A 10,673-nucleotide genomic window follows, 5' to 3' on the forward strand; every position below is an offset into this window, starting at 1 on the left:
CAGATTTTTCGTCACACTTTTCATCCGTTTGGTTCTCCTCACTTTCATTTCCCCTTGTCATGTGCGCATTTCCTTGTATTTCAACAACGTCCGGTTCAAATGGAAAGGGCCGTCACTCTTTGCGTAAAAATGCCTGTTTTGGCTGGGCGGAGCTAGTAGCACGTTAGCGCCTAGCATGCATCAAACACCCATGATGCATTACGGCGTAAACAACATGGCGACGTCTGTGACAATATTTTCTTTAAATTTATAAAAACTAAACAGCCTACAGTATTTTTAATGCACTAGTTTTTACATCTGAAATAAATATTTCTTAAATAAAGCCTATTTTTACAACTAATGATGAATCCCTTTCAAGGGCCAATATCCTGAATATTTTAGTTCTTCCCCTATTTAAACAAACCTGAATTAAATTATTCAGGTATGTTTAAATGCTTTATATGTTTGATTTGCAGGCCTCTGTAGGACCTTGCGTTACTGAGAAGGTGGACAACTTGCACCTCCACGTGTTAGAATTGCCTAGTCCAAACATAAGCCAAATTAAGTATTTGAGGAAATACTTGGGAATAACTGTTCAAAGATGTTTTCCATCCAATCTGGCTGAGCTTGGGCTATTTGGTTAAAAAAAAAAAAAAAAAAATGGCAAAAAATTTTGTTCAAAGAAAAACGATTTTGAAACTATTGCATACACAATTAAAATTTATATTTGTAAAAAAAAAATTGCTTAGATCTTTGAAATGTTTTTAAGAATAAAAAAGGAGAGACCATTTGTCTAAATGCTAATTAGCCGTTTTTAACATCCAACTGGTAAACAGTGAGAAGAGACAAACATTTTACAAATATTCTTTATTACTGAATTTTTTTTTATTTTTATTTTTTATTTCTATTGAGATTTGAGAAGAACTTCACACAGTTAATTGAATTGGTTGCCACTTTATTGGGAACAGAGAGATACAACATGTAGTGCCTTCTGTGGCGCTACATCAAACAGTGATGTACACCATCACAATTCACATAATTACATTTGAATTATGAAAGTTTTTTGAAGCCCTGCAGCTCAAGCGGAAACATTAATATTTAAATGTGTCACAGAAATTGTGTCTTTGTTAACTAAACTGATATTCTGTTACGTTTTAAACTATTGCAGTTTCAAAAGGAAGGACAGAAGAAAATAGAAAAATAATAGAGACATGAGGATGGATGCCTGTAGAAGCTACAGAGAGCGTTGAAAAATAAATGAATTGTTTGCTTGCACTATCTATATCTATAGATATAGATATTCATTCTGAATAACAATCTTTAAGTGGGTATTCAAAAATTTTCTTAAGTACAAGTTTCTGAAGTTTCTAATCTTCTGTTCGGTTTTTGTCAGCTGTAGAATGTGTTTATCGGTATATAATGCGTTTCACAAATTAAAATAATTAAATAAAGGAACTTTTCAGTAATATTCTAATTTATTCAATATGATTGTGTGATATGAAATGACTATCTTATTTGTATTAGCTCTAGTTAAAAAATCTTATTTACTTAACTGGAACATTTTGCAATGATTAAATAGTTTAGTGGTTTATAATACGTTTATCCTATTTCTGAAATAAATAAATAAAAAAGGCTGTATTCTTGGCATTAGAAACACCATATACTGAGAAAAGCACACAATAAGTCTATTAAACCAGGACTAAATTATTCAGCATGGATTATTGAATCTTTAAAACCCAATAAGTGATTTGCAAAGTCTTTGTTCCGTTTGTTGAATATATATATATATATATATTTATATTATTTCTCAAAACTATTATATACTGATGAAGAAAAAACATCCCACCATTAATGTCCTTTCTATTAATACAAATTCTTGCAAATGGAAAACATTTCCAGCCAGACTACCTGCATGAAGACGATTCACTACCATAAAATCAGTCCGATTATTCTTGTTGGACTGCCATCAGACTGCTAACATGGCAACAAACTGCAAGGCTATGCAGATTTCCACATGCACAGACAATAACATTCCAGCTCCATTGTTTTTTTTTGTCTTTCTGAGCACTAATACATATAGAGACTTCAGTCTATCTGCCTCTCCCTGGTGATCCGATTGTGACGAATGTGATGGTTGAAAAAAATTATTTCAAATTTTTGAGGGAACGGGCTTAAAACTGCAGAAGTGCAGAAAATCAGGGAGTGTGGGGGTGTAACTCACTGTCTGATGAGCAAACTATCTGATAAAACAATGAATAGAAAAAGGTCCCTGGACCATTGAGCTAGAAACCGGAGAACAAAAGCTTTAATCTGCACTTTCACTAGAAGACAAAACACACAACTGGCTCCTCTGGCAAAGAATTCAAAAACTGTTTCTGGTGTAGACAACAAACTCAACCTTTCCCATTTGTCTGTGCAGTTTTATCACTGGGAAATACATTCGGCATTATAGAGTCTTCTTCTTTTTCTTATTTAAGTCAATAGAGAAAAAAAAAACTAAATGTGCTTTGCAAACATAAAATATGTATCTTTATCCTTTTTCCTAGATTTTCCACTAAAAAAAGGCTGAACATATTTGTGGACAGTTCACATTTATTTCTGCAGTCACGCTGTAAAGCGAACCTACTGGCTCCAAAGAAAGAAAAACGGCCATTACAGTTGTCTGTAAAGTTTTATCTATCACATTATCCTCTCGAATCACTGATATTTTCTACTTGACAAACTTTAATTGTTACTGAAACCACCTCTGCTTCTGATGAAAGTTTCCAATATTCTACAGAGTTGCCAAAGAGATTACACTCGGAAAATTAAAGTGCGTTCCATCAAACCATGCAGCCAAGCATTAAACAAAAGATGACATTTTTTTATCATTTGAATAAAATTCAAAGTCTGTAATTCGTTATTTTACATTTGAAATTATGTTTTGGCAAACAACCTGTCATGGCGAGAAAAGTTACAAAACAAAGCAAATAAATTGATTTTCAGATTTCATTAGGGATGAGAATAAACATCCATTTGCAAAATCGACCATAAACAATAAAACAAAACAATGCACAAAAAAAAATAGAATCCAGGAAGATAAACGTTGCCAGGAAAGAACAAGATGCACTGACAACTACAAGGGTAAGTCATTGTCTTATTGTCTGCAGATCACAGAAGAACGTATACAATCAGCTACAGAAAATCATTTGCTTCAAAGCAGGAGACAGAGTGACAGAGAAAGCCACTCCTGGGGGGGACAAAGGAGGCAGAGGGCTTTGTTAATCCACAGAGGCTGGGACACCAAGGTCAGGAAGCTGGGTGTGTCCCGCAGCCCACCTGGGAGGTCACGTTGTTGGGCGGGAGTCCAAGAAGGACACCCAGACGGGGCTCAACAACAGGATTCATGTGAGTCCAGACAAACCCCTCTTTGGAGATGTTTGTCTAAACAGCGATTGAATTCAAAGATATTTATTGCTGCTTTGGAAAGATCTTGCCAGAGTAAACAGGTTTGTTATCCATCTAAATCACAAAGTGGAGCTGAGACATAGAATCTTTGCACATCCTGAGACACATAGAGACTGTCAAACCTGTAGATATCTTTGTGAAGATGTCAGGTTTTTGTGATCTGAGAGAATATGAAGCTGTGATGATGAATTTTGAAAATTGCTCACATATAATTTGTCATTTATCCTATAACGGCAATTCCAGGGCCGATTTATTCAAAACGAGATCTGTCAGAAGAAAAAAATAAAAAGTGCAGTACACTTAAAGTTGTTCTTTGGTTGACTTACCTGTATGCTTGGCGTCACAGAGACAAAATCTCTCATCTTTGTCAGCTGTCTAGCACACACTTGAAGGTTTGTTATTGACACCAACTTTCATTGAGAACAATAACCCCAAAGTATGATGCTGCCACCACCTTCGTTCATTGCGAGCCTGTTCTTTGGTAATTTGAAGGGATTTTTCTTACACTGATTTTCTGCTGGATGTTTTTCCTTTAGGAGGAGTTTTTCCTCTCCACTGTCGCTACATGCATACTTAGTGCAGTAAGGTCAACGACACACAGAAACTTTTATAATTAGTTTGAACAATTAATTGAGCTTACTGTACTGTCTGATAACTGGAATGTGTGAATGACTGAATTTAAATTATCTTTATTTTATTAAAGTGCCTTCACACGACATTTGTTATGAATTGGTGCTTTATAAATAAACTTAATTGAACTGAATTGTCTATTGTGGCCCAAAAGTTCAAGTTTGGTTTCACTGGATCCTAAAATATTTCACATGACTTTGGCCAGACCTTTAGATCTTTTCTTTAAAATTGAGGGCTTTTATTTTACAGCTCTAATCATTAGTGCTTAGAGGAATGAAACAAAGATCTTTAAATGTAAGTGTTCCAGCTTTCAAGCATGGTGGAAGTGGCATCATGCTGAGGTTCTGTTTTGCCAGGAAACCTGCTGATATAAAGGCAAACGTTAGGTCTATTTTTATGTTTGAGCTTGTCTGCATGAATTAGAGAAAGTCTCCAATAAACTCAAACTTCTGCATCTGATGTTTCTGAAATTCATTGAAGCTGTTAAAAAAAATATAAAATCTAATAAATTATTAAAAACCTTAAGATAATTAATACCCAAGTGGGTGCAAACTTCTCAGTTTAACCGTACATCACATATCCTTTAAACGGTGACTACAGACTCATCCTATTTTATTTTCAGCCATTTTGTTGTCCCTTAAGGGAGAACAGACCTCATATTTATCATAAACAGACTCCTCTTTATTTTCAGACTCTCCCTTCCTTTTCTTATTAGTGCTTTATGTTTCGTAACATAAAAAGCTGGAAGCTGCCTCTTTCCCCTCTGGAGCGGTAACATCTCCATTTGCCGTCCCAGGGGATCGACGCCGTTCAGCGTGCAGCTAGGGAGAGAAAGTTGCGTCCTCTGACTCTAAGAAAAGTCACCTCGATTGCTTTCTGTCAATATGCTTAAAAACGCACACCACCCCTCCATTTTCTCAGGGGAATTCAAGCCACATTTTATCTGTTTCACCTCACACAACAGATTAAAACCTTTAAGTCATTTAAATGAAAACAAAAGCTTTAAAACCATACATTCCACGCATCCAAATGACTCATGAGAATAAATTCAACCACGCAAACTATTCTGTATAATGACACTCTACTCTATATTCAACTATTCAATGTTTATAAAAAAAAAAAAACAGCCTAATTTTATATCAATTCTGGTTTAATAAACCCTTCTGTTGCAGCTCTGTTTCTAGTAAAATTCTGGTATTTTATTTAAGTTTACTGGTGGTGAGCAAAAGTTTAAGATCCAAAGAAAAATGCTAATAAATAACAAACCAACAGGTGGTAGTAAAATTTCAGATAACTGCATAAAAGTGTTTTCCACGGCAGTGGAGAAAAATTGGCCCACTTGATTTTGCAGAATGGCCAGTCTAAGGTTATGTTAAAGCACTGGCATGTATTCACATTTCTAGACTTTGACTAGGTCACTCCAAAGTCTTGGTTTTGGTTTTTGACTTTTGTCAGAAGAGGACTTTCTACTATTTCCAGCATCACACAGATCTGCAGTAAAACACATATATTTCAGATCAAATAAAACATCGTTACTGTTTCTTTAAATTGTCTTTAGGATCTTATATAAGCACTTAGTAATGCTATCAGCAGTGTCGGTGTATTTTTCTTGTATAATAATTACTGTACATCTCGACTTTAACTGTAAGATTTGCAGAAGACAACATCTCCTAATCCTTCATGTCTCATGACAGATAGTATTGGACTTCCTTAAGAAGAAAGATCAGAACAGGAAGCACAAATTAGAAGATAATTTTGTATTTTGGAAAAAGATTTTGCTTTCAAAGATGTGTAGAGTTCCAATCTGTTCAGGTAGCCGCCAAAAAGAATCCAGTTTTAATTAATTTCATGATGGCTGCAGGTATTGGAGGCAGGAACTAAAAATTAAAATGATGGCAAGAAGACCCATCAACTAGAAAGTGAATGACAGCTCATCACCAAATCCACTGACTGATCGATCGTCAGCAGGCCAATTGAGTTTTGCACAAGTCCTTCATCACGGCCTTTATAACTGATAACACTTCAACTCAACTATTAGATTAAACCAGAAATAATTTTCTATGTTCCTAAGTTTGCTAAACCTTGTCCAAATGCAAGACTTGTGACTTGAAGCTGTTATGAAAAACTACATTCATGTCATACAAGCCAAATAAACATTAAGGTCTTTTTCTGCTTGTTTAGAACTTAGAAAACTTTAGAGCTAAATCCATTCTTGGCTGTTTTTCTTTAGGATATCAGATGTTGGTAACCTTGAGAACAAACTGCTTCCAGTCAGAAATAGAGATCCAGTTTGGAAGTAGTTTGAAAAAGCCCCACAGAGGAATCATCATCAACATGGTGGTAGAAGGTGTTTTATCTCCAAACTTATGTCCAGCAGCATCAATACAGAGGATTCTTCCCACAGTGCCTTGCTAATGACAGCATTTCTTCTAATGTTGACAACAGCTGGGCAGAGATATCTGGACGACGTTTAAATTATCTGTTTCATTATTTACTAGACTTGGGTCGTTACAAAAAAGTATTTCTTTCTGCAAATAATCTGACGTTTTGCTGATTGTGTGAAGTGCATAAAAAACAAAAGTGCACTAAAGCAGATTAAAAAACTGAAATACGTGGAGTGAATATCATCCTGGCAGCTACCATTCATGTTTTCTCAGCTCTCAGCCAAATAATAAGAAAAATGAATATCGCTCCAGAATTGGTTATTTCACAAATGCGTTGCAACTTTGTATTTCAGCTTTTCTTTCAGATATATTCTATAATTTTGCAAATTTTCCTCTAATAATTTTGAATCATATTCCAAAAATTAGCCAATACTGAAGTGCAAACAGGCAACGATCTACTGAACATGCATTTTAGAAACATTATTAATCTAATTTCTTTCTCTGAAGTATGTAATTACTTTTATATCAAACTATCTATTATTTGATATACATAGATATATGATGCGACTTGTTTTGAGAATATATGTGATACAAACCTCAATACGTTAGCTTCTTATGCTCTTCAAGGCTAAACCATCTGAGATTGAAATTTCATTTCATGAAACTGATGAGAATCTTTTATACAAATACATATGATTTCAAGTAGTTTTACTAACTGCTACAAAGGGCTTTTCAAATTATTTAATATCTGACATCGTTAAAGTTGACAGGTGTCACACTGCCACTTATAACTATTGTGTTCATCTTAACAGTGTGTGGTGGCGAAAACAACATCCTCCTCCTCCATCAGAAATAATAAGCATTGTTAAGTCGGTGCTCCGAAGCAGGTGCAAAGACGCCCACTTTTTCCACCCCCACCCGTGAAGAGCCCCCATATCACACACAGATGTTTCCCATCAAAGCCCGCCACAAACCTCTCCACCTTGAGTATGTAAACCAAGATAAGGACCCATTCAAGCCCAGGGACTCGACAAACTGCACCTTACAGTCGGGCCTTCTTCCTCCTCCCGCAATGTGCGCCGTTTTATTTTTCTGCGAGGGTCACATATGCTTTGGCGCCTGGAGCAAAACACGCAGGTAGGACGTCTGTGACAGGCATTTGTAATTTGACGAGAAAAAGGGATAATACTAGAGCGGCATTTGGATGTGGCGGAGAAAAAAAGCAATGATTGAATAACAGTAATTAAAGCAGTTATTCGTTCGGCGAGCACCTGCATGAGGGATGATATTGCTCCTTAATTCAGCTCAGTTTAACTTCCCTCAGCCGGTGGTTCCAGCATCGCCTCATTAATCGCTGATTGGCATCGAGCTGTTCACAGGAACAAACTGTTTACTCTGTCTTGTCTGCTTTCTCTGGGCTGCATGTGGTGACGGCCTCGTTCAAATGCTGCATTAAGGTCTATTGTACCAAATGAGGCCAACTCTGAGCTTTTTATGCGCTTTTGCTAACTATGTGATGACATTTATTCACTTAAACACATATTTAAGAACAGGATGCACAAATTAGAGCACCATTTTTGTATATTGGAAGAAGGTTTTGCTTTGAAAGATGTGTAAAGCTCCAATCTGTTCAGGTAACTGCCAAAAATAATCCAGTTTTAATTAATTTCATGACGGTTGCAGGTATTAGAGAGAGAAGAGAAAAAGCTTCCACTTTTGCTTGTTGGTGCAGCCTTGTGGAGCATAAAGACTGTATGTTAAGGTAATTCAAATAAATAAAGAAAAGTGTTTTTTTAATGTTTATGTCATTTTTGTATTTAAGCCATTTATTTTCAAAATGGAGTATTTTTAAATATTTAATTTTGAGGATGTAAATGAGGTAGAAACGGATCTTGAAAGCTCACTGTTAGATAACTGCTGCAGAGAGTGATATCCTGGGGTCATCAAGTCTCCATAACAACCATTAGATGATAGCTCTGTGCCAACCAGCTGTTTAGAGGTAAACCTAGGGGAAAAAACTGCAATACCATCTCACACTAAAACCTACAAAGCGAGTAGCTTTGGAGTGAGAAAGAGGATAAATATTTGAGGACATTTTGAATAAAGATCTGGTAGAGTTCATCAGAAAACTGACAATGGGTCCTCACTGTGGAACTGAACAGAATACTGAACAAAAACATTTGGGAAATCAACAGGATAACTTCTGGGGAAGATGAAAATAAGGAGCATCACATGTGTGATGCCCATCTGATACAGATGACAACAAAACATGGCTCTTTCATGACTAAAACATGTAAGATTTCATTGTCGAGATGAAAACAGATGAAAATGTTTTTGGGTGATCTGTCAGACGTCCCATATATTTCACATTTCTGCCTATTGTGTTTACAATCTGTCAGTCAAAAGCAGTCAGCTGCTTCACCCTTTTCGTGTTTAGTCGCACCCACCAGCTGTGTGACTTCAGAGGTGACCTACCATGCTTCCTTGAACAGGTTAGGGTAAGTCTATGGGCCTTACAAAAGATGTTCATTTCAGTTTTTCCACAAAATCATTCTTTGGTAATGAGATTTTAGTCTGATCAGTTCTACATATTTTGAGAATGAGCTGTTTTAGGGCCTCTTGTCACTTTAAATCCAAATAAGCTGCTGCTTTCATGACCTCTCAACTCATCTTTATATCCACACATGAAGATGGCTGCAAAGAGATGCACAATTAAACGACCGTACATCTTTGACAAGCAGAAGTGGAGCCTCCTGCACAACCAACAAGGAAGCAGCGAGTGGTTTCTGGATGGTAAGTCAACAACAAAACATTAATATTTTCCAGCATCCAATGTACAGCGCATACAACAGTAAAACCAGCTGACCAAACATGCTGGAGATCAGCTTGTGTCACTAGGTAACGGGCTGGACTTCACTTGGGTTGCTAGGTAACGGGGCAGTGCCTGCTGATTTGTGATGTCACATCCCAGAGGTTTTTGAAGCGACTCATTTTACAGACATCAAACGACGTTCACTTTTTGCCAAAAACCAACTGTTTTCAGAAGGAAATGAACACAAACGGAAGTACAAAATGCAAAAAAAACAAAAACAAAAAAAAACTATGAATTTTGCATATTGGGGACCCTTTAATCAGTAATGGGTCATCATAAAGGGGCTCAGTGGAAACAAACATAGAAAGGATTTAAGGACTTGATCTGAGTAGGCTATAACTCTTGAAAGAAAAGTAACAGGACAAAATCAAAAGAAAAAAAAACATCTTAACAATACAAAAACCAGAGTTTTTGTATTTTAAAGACTGCTACATTTTGTTTTCAGCATTTTGAAACAAAAATCTTAAACACACAATAAAAGTCAGATTTCAGATGAACTCACTGTCTGAATTAATCTATTCGTTGCTACTTTGATGCAAACTACCCCACATAAAAAGAAACCCTCATCTTTCTCCAGGCCTTGCAGGGGAAAACCTCCCACTCATGCTGCCTTCTACCTGCCATTCAGCATAAAGTTGGGTCAAACCCCAAAGCACATTAACAATAAAGCATCCTATAGAAAAACAGCCTGATGTATGCATGGTGCATGGGGGGAGCTATACATTCTAATATGAAAATACAATTAAGTGAACTGATAATTATAGTGAAAATAAACCTGCAATTACGTTGTGGAGGACTAAGACTTGAGCTGATGGGAAGTAATAGCTGGTTGTGGAGAATGCTGTGGTCACAGTGTTGTTTATCTGTGAAGAGTTTGGTAAAGTCACAAGTGCAACTTTTAAATAGTAAATCATTAGCTTCACATCCTTCTGCAGCTGATGAGATTGATGGCTGCTGTCTAATGGCTGAATGTTTTTATCTCAGATAAAATATACAGAGTTTTAGACAGAAATAAGTTCAAGATGTAGTTTGTGCAGAAGTATTTCCAGTTCTAGATAAGTTATTGTGATTAAGATGGGAGGACTTATTAAAACACAAGGAAACTTTGGCCAAAAGATTGATGATTGATTTTGTAATCATATAATCAGAACTATATTAATTATTTGGACAAGGAGAGAGCCGAAAAGAGTTAGCAATAGGTTCAGATTTCTGAGTTTTTTTTAAATGTGTTTTAAAGTTGATTTTTCAAACCTTCCTGTTTTATCCAGGTTTAGGAACAGCAAAAGATATTGATGATATTGATAAAGTTTGTAATACACATTTGGCATGAAGCTCCATGTCACAATTTTTACAGAGTGGAG

The 10,673-nt window shown here is 36.1% G+C and overlaps 1 long non-coding RNA gene across 1 annotated transcript; it reads left to right on the top strand.

Moving 5' to 3' along the window:
* The first annotated feature begins 7,428 nt into the window (after positions 1–7,428).
* Positions 7,429–8,932, top strand: LOC103153891 (uncharacterized). The gene is made up of 3 exons (XR_001659061.1): positions 7,429–7,577; positions 8,124–8,202; positions 8,840–8,932. It is a non-coding gene; the product is annotated as an uncharacterized LOC103153891 (long non-coding RNA).
* Positions 8,933–10,673: the final 1,741 nt, after the last annotated feature.

Source organism: Poecilia formosa, unplaced genomic scaffold (genome assembly GCF_000485575.1).
Source record: "Poecilia formosa unplaced genomic scaffold, Poecilia_formosa-5.1.2 Scaffold366, whole genome shotgun sequence".
In the NCBI taxonomy this organism is placed as follows: Eukaryota; Metazoa; Chordata; class Actinopteri; order Cyprinodontiformes; family Poeciliidae; genus Poecilia; species Poecilia formosa.